The sequence below is a fragment of the Papio anubis genome, chromosome 8, assembly GCF_008728515.1.
Source record: "Papio anubis isolate 15944 chromosome 8, Panubis1.0, whole genome shotgun sequence".
Lineage (NCBI taxonomy): Eukaryota > Metazoa > Chordata > Mammalia > Primates > Cercopithecidae > Papio > Papio anubis.
Genome location: NC_044983.1, coordinates 125,753,037 through 125,768,740, shown reverse-complemented (window position 1 = coordinate 125,768,740; position 15,704 = coordinate 125,753,037). Strand labels below are relative to the sequence as shown.

At 49.0% G+C, this 15,704-nt stretch overlaps 1 protein-coding gene across 4 annotated transcripts in view; it reads left to right on the top strand.

Moving 5' to 3' along the window:
• Window positions 1-1,142: 1,142 nt before the first annotated feature.
• Window positions 1,143-15,704, top strand: part of ASAP1 (ArfGAP with SH3 domain, ankyrin repeat and PH domain 1) — a 397,004-nt gene continuing 382,442 nt past the window's right edge. For all 4 annotated transcript variants that reach the window (XM_017962314.3, XM_017962320.3, XM_017962317.3 and 1 more), the window contains exon 1: window positions 1,143-1,531. The gene's annotated coding sequence lies outside the window, so the exon portion shown is untranslated. The remainder of the gene's footprint in view (window positions 1,532-15,704) is intronic.

The following is a 15,704-nucleotide window of genomic DNA, read 5'->3' as shown; positions in this document are numbered from 1 at the left end:
AGTTCCCAGCAGGTTCATTTCAGGCTTCTGTTTTCGCTCACGAGCATGTTCCCTCTTCAAAGTCTGATTGGGTTTCAAAGGAATCTGAAACACAGCAAAACCACCAAGCTGCATCCTCCAGGTAGACACCCCCGAAATGTGGCATTTCCGTGGGAAACCACAATGAATCACTCTTTGGCTGTCCGGCCTCTCTGCCCAGTCAGAGATTGATTTTGGTTTTCCCAAACTTTGTAAAGCCGCCCCAGACTGTTTAACAACCTCCCCACCATACCCGGACTCTCAGATTAAGAGCAAAATCCCAAATTTCGTGAGGTTTTCCGTTTCAGATTTCAACAGAAGGGGGTCTGCCACAGCCACGAACCATATCCTCTGCAGACAGCAGTTTCTGAAATGCTGCGAAGAAAAACAATCGCCCAACGATTAGGAGGGAAATTAAGTTCTAAAGAAAGACTACGTCTCTGACTTTGAAAGTAGACATAGATATGCACAATATACATCCCACAAATTAAAATCCTCCTTTCTCTGATGTCTTTTAATGGCAATAATAAGGACAAGCATGGCTATCATTTATTTGGGTGTTTCCAATGTGCCAGTCCCTGTCTAAACATCGGTTTCCAGATCAAACCTATGAGGGTGGAATTAACGTCCATTTCATATTTAAGCAAACTGAGGCTCAGGAAAGTTGGGTTACTCAAGGTAACACGAGTAGAAAAAAAGGCCATATTCCAATGGGACACAGAGTCTGCAGCCCACACGATTACTCTCCATACTGTTCCTATAGTATCCTGACTGGGAAGGTCCTGTTCCCCTGGCACTGGGCAAAATGAGGAAATTATAAGAGCAGAGAGGAAGGGATGAAAGGGGGCAGCCTGGTGAAGTCACTCCTTTACTGAAAATAGGGGTAACGGCCAGGACAGTGCAGGTCCATCCTCTGCAGATGGAAGACAGGCACGTCCTTTGCCGCTGTCCCGGCCTTAGAAAGGCACCTTCCGCGTCCAGGGTTTTCTGTGGATAAATCCCACCCCTTCCACCTCTGGCAGGGAGGAGGCCGGCCGGCCAGGGCATGGGGCGGAAAGCGAAGGACGCCCGACCCGGGCCGAGGTCTGGGGCCCCGCTCGCGCCCCCCGCGTGGCTGCCGGCGGGCCAAGGGTTAAGCGAGGCGGGAGCCCCCGGCGCGGAGCGGCTCGGGGCTGGGAATGCTTAGTCAGGATTCCGATTTCCTGTCGAAGTGTTTGGATTTCCTGAAACCCGCGCCCTCCGCCGCCGAGCGGGATTGTGCGAGCCGCTCGCGTCGCCGCGGCCTCCTCCCCCTCGGCACATGGTCGCCCGCCCCTTCCTGCGCCGCGCTCGGCTCCCGCGCCTCGCCTGGCCTGGCCGCCGCCGCGGGCGAGCACTCTGCGCTGGGCAGCCCCGGGCCCGCGCCTCCCGCCCCGCCGGCGCTTCCCGGTCGCAGTTCGCTTTCCCACCCGAGAGCCGCGAGCGCCTGGCCGAGCCCGCGATGGAATAATGCCCAGCGGCCCGCCAGGTCCCGGTGAGTTGCGGGGCGCTCGGACGAGCTCGGTGGGGCCGGGCGGAGTAGCCCACAGTCGCGGGCGCCCCCTGCCCAGTACCTCGCGCGAAGAGGGGTACGGGGACGGGGCGCCGGGCGGGCTCCCGGCTCCTCTCGCAGCGGGGTGTCCTTCTCCGCGGGGAGGGCGCCGGCCCTGGGCTGGGGCGTGTGCGGGACGCGCGGCCAGGCTCTGCGGGGCCGGACGAGGCCGCCTGGTGGGGGGGGGGGGGTCTCCGCGCCTCCAGCTCTGGAGAGGGGGCCCCCGCAGTGGGGCCGGGGATGGGGCCCGCCTTGGGGGGGCTTCGCGTCCGGCTCCGGGGGAGGGCCCGGGACGACGCGCTTGGCGGCCCGAACCCCGCGGATGGGGAGCCCTCCCGGCATTGTCTCTGGCGCGGCAGAGGAAAGTTCCCCGCGGTCGCCGGCCCCTGCCCGAACCCGGCGCTGCTTGGCAGGCCCCAGGCCACTTGCCTAAAGCAAAAGAAGAGAAACGAAGCGAAAGGAAAGGGGTAGGGGGAGTCCTACTTGGAGCTCGGTGTTTGCTCCCGGGCGGACCTGAAGTGGCTTGCGTTTTCCGCTTGTACCATTTTGGGACCTGCTGCATTTTCTGAGAGCGACATGAAGTTTCAAAGAAAAAAGAAACTTGCCCGCGTCCGGTTTTCTGCGGTTTGATACATCCCAAGGGTTCATGTTGGGCACTTGTAAAGCAGTTTCCTTTAGTAATGTGGTTTTCCAGTAGCTCAGGGAGACAGATGGTCAACTGCAGAACATCATCCTTAACTTGACCTTAACTTTACCTGTACTCATCAGGCAAGAAAAAGAACTTTCTCTCGCATGTTCCCCTGTCTACTCTGTTAGATTATCTTGGCGTGATTGATTCTGGGATGACATCAGGCCCTGGATTGCTGAGTAATGTTTTGGGATTGTAAAAGCTGTTCGGTTTTTAGTCCTAGGTTATCCCTATTGCAACCTTCACCCCAAAGCCTTTCTGTTTTGCAATTGTAGCGCCACCAGACAGCTTTAAGAAAATGCGGGTCTTCTGGAAACAACCAGTCAGAGGTTTTGAAAGAAAAAGATCTTGGAGAACAACTGATTTCAGCCCCTTTCCTGAGAAGGCCCAGAAAGGTGACCTGACTTACCCAAGGTCACGTGGCCAGGAGTAGTTTCCACTTCTTCAGGCTCAGTCCCAGGCCCCTTCTGTGTTAGATTTTGATCTGTTAGCCATGAAACAGATTTGGAAACATGTCTTCTTAGCGTCATAACCTTCACCGCTTTAGTGCCTTCTCTTCTATCATGGTAATGCTGCTATTTTTTTGAGATATGCTATTTGCCTCAAACTGCATATTTTGAGATAGGGAGCTAAACAAAAAAAATCACCTAACCCCTACTGTTGAGCCACTGAATGGATTTGGAGATTCAGCTACCAAATGGATTTGAAGTATAAAATGAGTGGCTTATTATATGGGGAATTACTTTCCCTATCCCATTCTTCTGTGAAAAATAGAAACTCCCAGGTCCAAAAAAGGGCAGTAGCTTAGCACATAATGTACCCTATGATGTTCTCTAGACTTGATTTTCAGCCCTCCTGTTCCTTGTGAGCTAAGCAGCCCATCTATTTTTCTCATGAGAGCTCTGAATGGCTGGTTTTTCATTTTTAGTATGTGATAATGTTGGAGAGAAAGGACTTTTCGCAAGCTTGCCATTTGGTGAGGGAAATTGAAATTCTCTACACCTCCCCAGTCCTCACCAGCCACAGCGAGCCAGATTTTCAAAATCAGTGCAAGCCTGGCAGGCCCAAAGATGAATGTGTGCATTCAGATTGAGCCCTCCATTGTGAGGACTCACGTCCCAGCTGGCATCTCCATGCTGTACCTAGGTGGCTGAAGTCTAGAGGAAAGAAGGGAACCCCAGTTAGCCAGGACAGTGTTGTTCCTGCCCTTTCCCCACCTAGGTCTCAGTCGTATTTGGATCCTGCTGCTCTGTTCTCATTTTCCCCTCCCATTTCTTCACCCAGCCACTGCTGCATCTGGCGTGGACTCCGGAAGGTCTTTTCTAGGAGGCTGCATGAGTGATCCCCATATGAGCAATAGTAGCAGTCACCCTATTTATTAAGCACTTGCTGTATGCCCTAGACGTGTACCTCCTAAGAAGCCTAAGGAGGAGCGGAAACTTCTTGGGGAGCCTTGCCCAGAAAGGACAGCACATCTCAGATTTATCTGGAATTGAATTTTTATTTCATGCATCCAGTGAAACATTTGCTAAGTGGCTTCCCTGTGGGAGGTGCCAGTCGTGGAAAGATGAATAGGACCCTGTTCTCAAGGCCTTCTGTTTCCAGCCTTATCTTTCAATGTCAGCCTCACACTTTCTCTTTTAATTCATCAATTGAACAACCATGTATTGAGCACCTGTGCCATGCTAAGTCCTGTGTGGAGTCCTGATGATACAGCGGTGGACGAAAAAGGCCTGTCGCCACCCTTCTGGAGCTTGCATTCCGCTGGAGGAGATGGGCAACAAGCAAGAAGCAGAATAAACAACCTCTAGCAAATGAATGATTCCTTGTTATCAAGGAAACAAACCTGGAACCAAAGTAGGGGCTGGTGGCACAAAGTTGGTCCTAGTTGTGCAAGGGAAAGCCTTTCTGAGATTGGAAAATGGAGAAGGAACTGGCCAGGCAGAGAGATTGTGGGGGAGGGCATTCCAGGCAGAGGGATGGGAATGTACAAAGTTGACTATGCACAAAAGAGCTTGGTGTATTCCAAGGAGTAAGGGAAGGCAGGGCTAGAGTGTAAGGGAGAGATGGGGGGAATGGGCACAAGGTGAAGTTTGAGAGGGAGGCAGGGGCGAGATCACACAGCCGATTGATTCTAAGCCATGCTGGAGAGAGTCCCTCCACCCAGTACAAAGAGAAGCTTTGGTGAGTTTAAGCTCAGCAGTGAGATCCGATTGCCTTTTTTTTTTTTTTTTTTTGAGACAGAGTCTAGCTGTATTGCCCAGTCTGGAGTGCAGTGGCACGATCTCAGCTCACTGCAACCTCTGCCTTACTGGGTTCAAGTGATTCTCCTGCCTCAGCCTCCTGAGTAGCTAGGATGATAGGCATGCACCACCACATCTGGCTAATGTTTGTATTTTTAGTAGAGATGGAGTTTTGCCATGTGGATCAGGATGGTCTTGAACTTCTGACCTCAGGTGAGTGACCACGGCCAGCCTGATTGACATTTTTGAGATAGCTTTGACTGCTTTTGTGAAGAGTGGATGGATCATAGGGGGCTAGGTGTAGAAGCAGGAAGACCACTTAGGAGGAAAGAGGATGGTGGCTTAGAACTAGACAGCAGCAATGGAGGTAGAAAGAAGTGGGCAGAGGCTACTTAGATCTTGGAGATAGCATTGATGAGATCTGGTGATAGATTACATTGGAATGAGGCAAGGGGAAGGACTCAAGGGTGACTCCTGGGGTTTTGGCTTGAACGGCTGGGTGTATGGTGGTGTTGTGGGAGACAGGAAGACTAGGAGGAGTATGCTCATGGAGAAAATCAAGTTCTATATCAGCCATCCTAAATTTGAGATGTCTAGGAGGCATCCTGTGGAGATTTCAGGCAGGCAGGAGGCCTGGATCTCTGAGGAGACTTACAGGCTAGAAACATTATTACCAGCCTGCTGTGAAGCTGCCAGAGTGCTTGAGTGTCTGCTGACGTTCTTCCCCCTGCCGGGGATGCTCTTCCTTTCTCCTAGACTAATTGCTACTCATCTTTAAAAAGCACCTGTGTGTTTATCTCCTCGAAGATGCATTTAACTCCCTCCCCTACTTTTAGACCCCTGTCTTTACCTTCATCGTGTGTTCAATTGAAATTACCTTTTTTTTTTTTTAGTATCTTATGTGAATGAAATGCTTGGTGCTGGCCTTACCAAATAGTAAGTGCTCACAGTAAGGGTACATTCAACAAATGTTAGCTATTATTATTATTATTGATGGGGGTGATAGACATATAAATAAAAATTGCATTATATTAGGATAAGCATAATGATCGTGTATTAGTTTCTTATTGCTGCTGTAACAAATTACCCCAAACTTTCGTGGTTTACATCGTACAGATTTACTATCTTACAGTTCTGGAGGTCAAAAGTCTAGAATGGATCTCACTGACTGAAATCAAGGTGTTAGCAAAGTGTGTTAGTCCTGGCAGCACTGGGAAGAATTTGTTTCCTTGTCTTTTCCAGTATCAGGAGGCCGCTTGCATATCTTGGCTTATAGTTTCCTTCTTCCACCTCCAAAGCCAGCAACGTTGGTCTTCATCCTTCTCAAGCTTCCATCTCTCTGGTTCTCCCTTCTGGATTCTTCTTCTACCTTGAAGGGCCCTTAAAGTGATCCCACTGGGCTACTTGTATAATCTAGGCTATTCTCCCTATTTTAAGGTCAACAGCTTGGCAACCTTGATTCCATCTGCAACCTTCATTTTCCATTGCAGGGTAACTCATGTAACCTAATGTATTCACAGGTCTTGGGAGTGAGGATGTGGATATCTTTGCAGCCTGGGAAAGGAGGGTGTTATGGGAGCTCTGGGGAGAGGTTCCTAACCCATGGGGAAGAGAAGCTCAGAGACATCTTACCGTGGCTGCAGTGATGCACGGGCGGGAGTCAGCCTCCACTGTGTCCTCACAGTCACTCCTTCGTCAGAGCTCTTCTCTGTGAAAGGCCTCTGTGAAGAGTTGGAGTTGAGGATTCATTTCGCTGTGCATTCTCCAGCTGTCGGCCCGATTGTTCACTTTCAACCCAGGGACACTAACTTCTCACCCGGCCTCTTGAAAAAATTAAATTTACTAACCCGTGCAAACCCTCTACCAGCTCCCGCTCTGCACCCCAAGTCCTCTCCCAGGAAGGGATGGGCAGGGTGTGGGCTGGGTCCTCTGACTTCAGAATTGACTCCCAGTTCATGCCCAGCACAGCACACATCCCTGCAATTGTTCCTTTTGTACGGCTAAAACCTTGGTTCCAAAGCTGCAACCAGGTCCCTAACCTCAGCCAGCCCTGTTCCCAGAGCAGGCCATTGGCCCCAAGAGAGGTCAGGAGGGGGTGTGTGGTTCGATTAGGACAGATCCGTCTGAGTCCTTAGGGGAAGAAGCAACTGGAGGGCCTGGCCCACTGGTGGCCCCATCTTCTGAGAGTAAAGGAAACACACCATGATGTGCTGTGTAGCCACGTCGCTGCGAGGGGGTAATTAAGACCAGATTTCTGAAGTCCTCTCAGTTATTTAGAGAAAATGGGCTCCTGTCCCAGATCCTCCCCAGAAACAGACGGTTTCTTGAGACCTTAAGCACTTTGGAGAGGCATATGAGCTCTCTTGGCCACCGGCGTGCTGAGTTACAAAGCGACTGAGGGCGTCTGCTGCCTGGGGTCACCCTGCCAGCCCCTTCAGCTCCCATCCCTTGGAAATGCCAGAAACTAAGCTTGTCTTGTAATCTTTTTGATGTTTCCTCTTCCTTCACTGGCCTAAGTCAGGAAGTGCGAAGGTGCACAGAGTTAGGAAAACAAAAGTAAGTATGTCCCTCCAGTGGCGGGATCCCGATTGGAGCCTGGTTTGGGATAAAGAAGAGTGCCTGTCAGTACTTCCCCAGCTGTGGTGGGAGTTACGTAGAAGCCAGCCGGGGAGGATCAGCCGTGGGCAGAACAGGAAGAGGGGAGTCAACACAGCACCCACCCGCGGCTTCTGGGGGATGTTGGCATTTCCCCTTTCGAAGCCAATCATGAATTTTTGGTCAAGGCTTCTGCCTTTGTAAAAACTCAGCTTGTGTGTAACAATACTGTGTGCCTATTTCATTGTAGTTTTCTATCCAAATAATTTCCTTTTGAGTAGAAATGTAAAAAGAATGCCCAGGCGTTCCATTGTAGTTGTTCTCTTCGGAGATCTATGACCTTGGGGGATGCAGGATGGCTCAATGGAATGGTCGGTGGGTGGGAAAACCAGGAGATTCTGGGGTCTACTATAGTCACCGCCTTTCCTTGTCTTCTGCACTGACCGTACTGACTTAACTGAGATAATGTAAGAAAAGCAGGCAGCACAAGGGACCCGTAGATGGTACCGTTATTACAGCTGTCTTGCAGGGAAATGTGTTTGCTTGTGTAGTTCCTCACCTGTGAGCTGCGGCATCTTGAAGGGGATTGGGAACTGGGACTCTATGTTATTCCTCTTGGCTCTTTGTGCCCAGCACCGTGCCCAGCAACTAACAGACACTGAGCAAGGAGGCTGAGTCAGGTATATTGGCTTCAGTTGCTTAGCTGTGTTACCACATTTCTTGAACCTTTTTCATCATTGAGTTTTAATTTTTTTTTTTTTTTTGAGATGGAGTCTTGCTCTGTCACCCAGGCTGGAGTGCAGTGGCGCGATTTTGGCTCACTGCCACTGCTGCCTCCTGGGTTCAAGTGATTCTCCTGCCTCAGCCTCCTGAGTAGCTGAGATTACAGGCGTGTGCCACCACGCCTGGCTAATTTTTGTATTTTGTAGAGATGGGGTTTCACCATGTTGGCCAGGCTGGTCCTGAACTCCTGACCTTAGGTAATCCGCCTGTGTCGGCCTCCCAGAGTGCTGGGATTACAGTGAACCACCACTCCCAGCCTAATTTTTTGTATTATTATTATTTTAAGTGATAGGATCTTGCTCTGTTGCCCAGGCTGGAGTGCCGTGGCGCCAGTATAACACACTGCAGCCTCTAATCCAGGGCTCAAGTGATCTTCCTGCCTCAGCCGCCCAAGGTGCTGGGACTACCAGCGTGAGCCACCTTGCCTGGTTATTTATTTTTTATTTTTGGATTGGCTTCAGTGGCCAGGTGCAGTGGCTCATGCATGCAAGCCCAACACTTTGGGAGGCCAAGGCAGATGGATCGCTTGAGCCTCAGGAGTTCGAGACCAGTTTTGGCAACATGGTGAGACCTCATCTCTCCAAAAATAACAAAAAAACAAATAACAAAAATTAGCCAGACATGGTGATGCACTCCTGTAGTCCCAGCTACTCGGGAGGCTGACATGGGAGGATTATTTGAGCCTAGGGAGGTCGAGGCTGCAGTGAACCAACATGGTGCCACTGCACTACAGCCTGGGTGGCAGAACGAGACCCTGTCTCAAAAGAAACCTAGCTTCAAGCGATCCTCCTATCTCAGCCTCCCAAAGTACTAGGATTACAGGCGGGAGTTTATAATTTTAATGACTATACATTTTACGTTTAGAAATTCTTAGTTCTGTTTCAGTTCATCCTGCCCTTCCATCCTTGGGTCCTGTTCTTTCCTTAGGGTTTCTGTTTCATGTTTTATGTCTTCATTTTAAATATATTGATGTTCTCTTTCAGATTGCTCTAGGTTTGTTCCAGAGGAGCCAGTCCTCGCATTTGTTGTGTCTTCTGGTTTGGGGGCTAAGTGGCTCATGCCTCAGGAGAGCCCCACCTATCCTGGGTAGCAGAGGTGTCTCCACAGAGCAGTGTTACACTTCAGCAAAGGCCCTAAGTGTTTCCTGGGTCCTGGAAAAGTTTCTGTGGGAGCTTCTGGGCCCATGATTTTGACCCCAGACCAATGGCATATGGTGGATTCCACAGTCACACCCAGAGGCTGTAAAATCTGCACGGAAGCCTTTTTTCCTTACTCAGATCCTGCTTTCTTGCTGTTTCTCTGGGCTGATGAGAGGAATAATTCAGGCACTCATTTTAGAGGAGACTTTGATCTCTTTGGGAGTCCTGATTTTATAAAGGGGTCTCAGTTCTCCTGTCTTCCTGGGAGACACCAAGTGGCAACCAGCTAGCTTAATATTCAGTCTTCTTTTTCAGACCAGGAAAAGAAAGAACATTTATAAAAATGTAGAAATTGCCATTTTGGGGAAAGAACCGAAATCTATAACGGAACATTAGTAATGAGACAATCGGATTCATATCAGCAAGCACTTACTGAGCGCGTCCTGTGCATTCACCTGCCGCAGTGCCTACTGGAGGTGCAAGGGGGGTGGTAGGGCCATGATCATTTCTGTAACCCCTAGTGCCTAGCACCGAGCCTAGCACAGGCAAGACAATAAACATTTCAGAAGAAAGAAAGGAAACGCATGTGCTTGAAGAAGACAAATGCTGATGCAAAAGACGTACTAAGATAATGAAGAATATCACTGAATTGAGACTCAGAAGTCCTGAGTTCTAGTCTGGAATGGATACTGACTAGTTACGTGACCTCACATAGTAGCCATTTATCCTCTTTGGACCTCAGTTCCCCACCTGCGTAAAGGGAATGGTAGCTCCTGTCCTGAGTCACCCTCCCCACCAGGTTACAGTGCGATAATAGGTATGGCAGTATAGGAGCCTCGGAGGGGTGAAGGGTCAGTCTTGTCCTTAAGGCCAATGGGACAACGTGCCTTCCAGCAGCCATCTTGCCTTGGGAACTCTCTTCACCTTGCCCTGTAATCACTGTGGGCACTGGGTTTTCAGGGGATGGGCTGTAAGCATTTCAGGTCTTCAAAGCTTGTTCGAGCTAAGGGGCTATTCTTTGGTGTATGGTCAGTATTTGGGCACTGGGGAGCTGACCTGCTTCCTGTCTCATGTGCCTTTCCCCTAGAAGTTCCCTCAGGACGCCATCAATATGGGCCGAGCTGTCGCAGAGAGCCATTCCTGGATGGAATTTTTGCACGTCATTGCCTTTGTGATCTTTGACCCACTGTTCTTTGCAGCTCCTCCTCTGGACAGTGGTTCTCATGACCCCCCCAGTGGGCTGTCCTTTGGCTAGGTCATTCTTTCCCGCCTAAGGTGACTTGGCGGGTGGAGGGTAGGAGCATTTGTTATGATGCTGTGGGAAAACCACTGGGCTTGGAATCGATAATGATCGCTATTATGTATTGCTTGTTAATATATGTCATTACCATTGTAAGCAGTTTTCCTCTATGAGCTCATTTAATCCTCATAGTAACCCTATGAAATAGGCACTATTTCTAACTCCCATTTTATATATGAGGAACCCGAAATACACAGAGACTAGCTAACTTCCCTGAGGTCATATAGCTAGTAAGTGGCAAGTTTTTTTTTTTTTTTTTTTTTTTTTGAGACAAGGTCTCACTCTTGTCTCCCACGCTGGAGTGCAATGGCGCTATCACAGCTCACTGCATCCTTGCAATCCCAGGTTCAAGTAATCCTCCCAGGTTCAAGTGATCCTCCCACCTCAGCCTCCCTAATAGCTGGGGCCACAGGTGTGCGTCACCAGGCACAGTTAATTTTTGTATTTTTAGTAGATATGGAGTTTTGCTGTGTTGCCCAAGTTAGTCTCAAACTCTTGGGCTCAAGTGATCCACCTGCCTTGGCCTTCCATAGTGCTGGAATTGCAGGCGTGAGCCACCATGCTCGGCCCTTGTAAGTGGCAAGATTTTAAGCAAGGTGATCTGTGTTCAATACCCATATTCTTGACCATGATACAATATTGCCTCTACAGACTTGAATTTTAATTCCACGCCCTAATTCTTCATGTGGCCTTGAAAGAGTCTGCTTTTAGCCTTTCTCTTAGCCTGCCTGAGCTTTAATTTTCTATTCTGTAAGTTGTGAAAACTCTCACAGTTTTTAAAGAGTGTCAAATAAAACAATACATAAGGAAAGTGGCTAAGTGAGTGCCTGACACATAACTGGTACTAAACAAAAATGAGTGGGTCTCAAAATGAGATAAGAGTTCTCATTTGCATGATCAGTAGGGAGAAGAAGCATGAAAGAGTGAATTACATTTTAAGAGTTTTCATTGCACAAACTTTCCTGCATATCCTGCTATATGCCAAGCACTTAGGATGTGAAGATGAAAAATCAAAGTCTACCTGCTAGAATACCTTCCAGTTGAATAGAAGAGAAAGACATGTAACTGTTAATAATTTGGCACCAGTGTCACTCAACAGCATGGGAGAGTTACCAAGGAACAGTCATACGTGTATAGGGAAGGGAGAGAGTCCTCCCAGCGGGGTGGTCAGAGAAAGCTTTGTGAAAGAAGAGTCTGAGCTTTACTCTTCCAAGATAGGCAGGATTTCCCTAAGTAGGGAGAGAAGGGAAGGGTATTCAAGACTGAGAATAGCTGGATCAAAGTCTTTGTGGTAGGAATGTGCTGGCTATTTTTGGGGCGGTCTAAGGCAAATGCCTTCAAGGAGAAAGGTGAAACTCTTAGCTAAAATAAAATGGCATTTGGGGCTTCTCTCTGAAATGCAGTCATCCTTGCTACTTCCTATGCCTCCACTGTTACAGAACTCCTGATCTAGAAAAGCAAACTACGGTGTCGTTTATAGACCTTCCCATAATAGCCGTTAGCAAGTTTCCTCTCCTAGGACAGTTACTTCCTCAGCCCTAAAATAGAATGGCAGCAGGGCGGAGATGTGGGATATTTGCAGTCTACACTCCGTTGAGCAGCATACTGCGGGGGCGAGTGAGCGACCAGGTGTAGCAGACAGTGGTTGCTTACCCAACATCCTTTCCCCTTCTTTTTCACTGGCAGTACATTGATCTTCAGAAGTCCACCCTCCAGCGGATGAATCACTGGGTCCCTTTCCCCTTGGCAGTGATTGGGTTAGGTGTGGGCAACTGACAGAGCTCTGGCCAATGAAATATGAAGGGAAATTGGCTGGCGGTGAGGGTGAAGAAAGATTTTTCTGCATCTTAAAAAGAGACGTAGGAAGAAAAAGCCCCTCTTCCTTTGTAGGACATACTGGAGTTAGCGTGTGATACCTGGAACCATGGCAGCCATCTTGGGACCGTGAGGGAGCCTAGCTTAGGGAGGATGTGTTGAGGGTGTCAGAGCAGAAAAATGGAAAGAATGAGACATCAAACAACTGCCTTTAGACTATTCTGATGTGAGTTTTCTGTTATTTGTAACTAAAAAACGCCTTAATGAATGCACAGTGGGATGGACAACTCACATGGCACCTAGAAGGTTCTGGGTTCACTACACTTTCCTCATTCACCCTAGGCTTTAGCCCACCACCCTGTTTGAATTCTTTTCCAAAATGAAGAACCTTTATACTTTTACAGTCTTGCTGTTCCCATCATCCGAAATGCCCTTTCCCTACCCTCCCCATCTGCCAAAAACCCAGCTTATTATTTAAAGCATGGCTCAGGTGCACCATCTCTGAAAAGCCTTTCCTGATCTTTACTATTGTGATAATTTTCTTTTTTGAGTACCTGTAACATTTGTCGTCCTCTTCTCAACCTCCGTTCCTCCCTCTCTCCTTTCTCCCCATCTTTCCCCTCCTCCCCTCCTCCTGCCTCTCTTCCCCCATCCCTCTTCCTCCTTTCCTCCTTTCCCCCTCCCCCTTCCCTTTCCTCCCCCTTCCCCTTTCCCCCTCCTCCTTTCCTCCTCTCTCTTCCCCCTCCTTCTCCTCCCCATTTCCCCCTTTCTCCTCCCTCTCCCTCTTTCCTCCCAGCTTCTTCCTCCTCCTCCTCCTTATCTTCCCACTCCTCCTTTCTTCCTCTTCTCCCTTCTTCTCTTCCTCCTCGCCATTTTCCCCCTCCTCATCCTCCCCCTTTCCCCCCTCCTACTCCTCCCTCTCCTCCTTTCCTCCTCTTCTTCCTCCTCTACCTCTCCCTACTCTTCCCCTTCTGTCTCTGTCTTTCTGTATTAAGCGCCCACCACATGCCAGCGGTTGTGCTGCATACTCTGCTGTCCTGGAACCTGGTTCTCATATGAATGGGGGCCAGACATACCCAGATAATTATGAGCCAGCGTGTTTAGTGTGGTCCTGCAGGAACATAACATGTAATGAGCACTTAGGAAGAGGTGCCTGACTGCACCTTGCAGGGAGGGTTAGAGAAGACTTATTACAGGGTGTGATCCTTGAGCCAAATCTTAAATAACGAATAGGAACCAGCCAGTAAAGAATGGAAGGAAGGGAAGGAAATTCTAGGTATAGGGAACCTCAGCAAGGATGTGAATGGTACCAATAGCACAGTATGTGCTGGGAATTACAAGTGGTTTGATATGGTTGGAACCTAATGTTTGAGGTAGGATGTGTTGAGGTCAGAGGAGGAAGCAGGAGCCATATCTTGGAGCTTGAACTTTATCTTGAAGCCACTGAGGAAACACTGAAGGCTTAAGGCAGGAGGGTGATGTGATACTTGCCTGTTGGAAAGGTGGCTCTGGCTACATTGGACTGAATAGATTAGGTGGTTGAGGGCAGGGTCTGGGAGCAGGAAGACCAGCTCTGATGCTCTTATAGGAGTCTGGGAGGGAAGATGGGGAGGCATTAGGATTGGCTGGCGTGGGGATCATTTGGAGGGGGATGGGCAAGAGAGAGAGCCATGACACTGATTTCTGGCCAGTTGGCAAGGCTGAGTCATGTCTGTGTCTCAAAACATAGTCACCTCCTCAGCCTCCTGGTCCTTCCAGTGTGTGCGTCCGTTGGAGTGGTCAGTTCCCGGCTTCATTGGAAAACGAGCTGAGGGAGATGCAAGTCTGTGTCCTCCCTTCCTCCTGTCTTCTCCTCCCACAGCTGCAGCACTTTGGCTGCTGCTTAAGTGGAACAGGAAGTGGAGCTGTGACATGGTTTTCCCTACATCCTTGCTTTCTAGGTCTGAGCTTGAGAAGAGAGAAGACTCCCTTCATGCCTGTCACTCATTGTCTTTCCTTCTTGCTCTTCTTCCAACCCAAACCAATTCTGAATATACCTTCCCAGCGTCTGCAGTCCAGCCCCTTCTGTCCATCCCGTAGTTCCTGCCTCCGGCCAGTGTTCTGGGTGGTTTCTCCGGACTCATCCAGCCCTCTTCTACCTCACTGCCCTCAGCCCATCGTCTGAGCTGCTTCAGGGAAATCTCCTTAAAACTTCAGATTGGGTCACCTTCCTGCTTAACAAGCTTCAGTCTCCATCCCTGTGCCCAGGTGGTCAGGGGCAGAGGAAAGCAGCTGGACATTTCAACTGCTCAGACCCAGGGTCAGCCCTGGCTCTCTGTTTTACTCACTGAACGCCTTTAGACAAGTCACCCAACTTGCCAAACCTTCATTTCTTCAGCTGTGAAATGGAGATAACTTGCCTTACTGAGGGATGAGTGAGTAAAAAAATACATTAAAGTGCCATCCTAACACACACACACACACACACACACACACACACACACAAGTTTTCTTTTCTCCTTGCTATTTTATTTATCTTGGTGAGTCCTTCATATCCACTTAGCAAACTGCCCATCCTGGAGTAGACCAGATGCTTAATTCATGTTTGATGAATGAATTATTCCTTCGTTCCTTTTTAGCTGAGAGTTTGACAGTCTCTCTTTTGCTAAATTTGAGAAGCTTTTTTGAGTTGTCTTTGAGGTCCAGAAGGGTCGGGGCCCTGGTGCTCAGAGGAGTTCATTTGAAGGAGGAAATGGAAGCCAAGACTTAGTCTCAGGCTTCCTGATTTCAAGCCGGTGATCTTTCCATTGGCCACCCTGTAACTTCCTGGGCAATCAGGAGCCATCTACTGGGGCACGTTGCCCAGGCCCTGGGATGTATCGTCATGAAATGAGTGGAGGCCCTCCAGGCAGCTATTATAGAGAACAGCAAATTGAGGAGTTTGCATAAGCAGGGCCACATGAATTAGTCAGCGAAGTATACATGCATTATTCTTCAAAACTCATTTTTCCCAAAGAGTCTTAATGGACAGAATATTGTGTGTGTGTGGGTGGGTGGAGGGGTGTGGGTGGGTGGAGGAGTGGGAGTGTTTGCCTTGAAAGTTGGTTGGGGTAATTTAAGTTCAGTAATGATATTTTAAACTTCCAGCTTGAAGAAAGTAATAGTGTTAAGTGTTTGCAGATGGTAATCACATGGGACCTGAAACAGTCTGCAGAGGGTAATCATACACCAGAAACAACGTCGCTTCTGTGGTATGGGTGGCTGGTAAGAGTTTGGACCCTGGACTTAGGTGTGGGTCCTAACTTCGCTTTTTACTGTCTACTTGCTGACTGCAAGCAAGTTTCAAACCTCTTTGAGCCTTAGTTTTGTTACCTGTCAAATGGAGAGAATAAGACTTCTGCCTCATGGGTTTTGTCAAGAGAACTATCTAAAGTGAGACATGGAGAACAGTGAGAGTGGTGTCTGGCACATGGAACTAGGGGGAGAGGAAGTGTTAGCTATCCTGATGACAGGGGTGATGAAGATGACTGTTACGGGTTGAATTGTGTCCCTCCAAAAGGTATGTTGAAGTCCT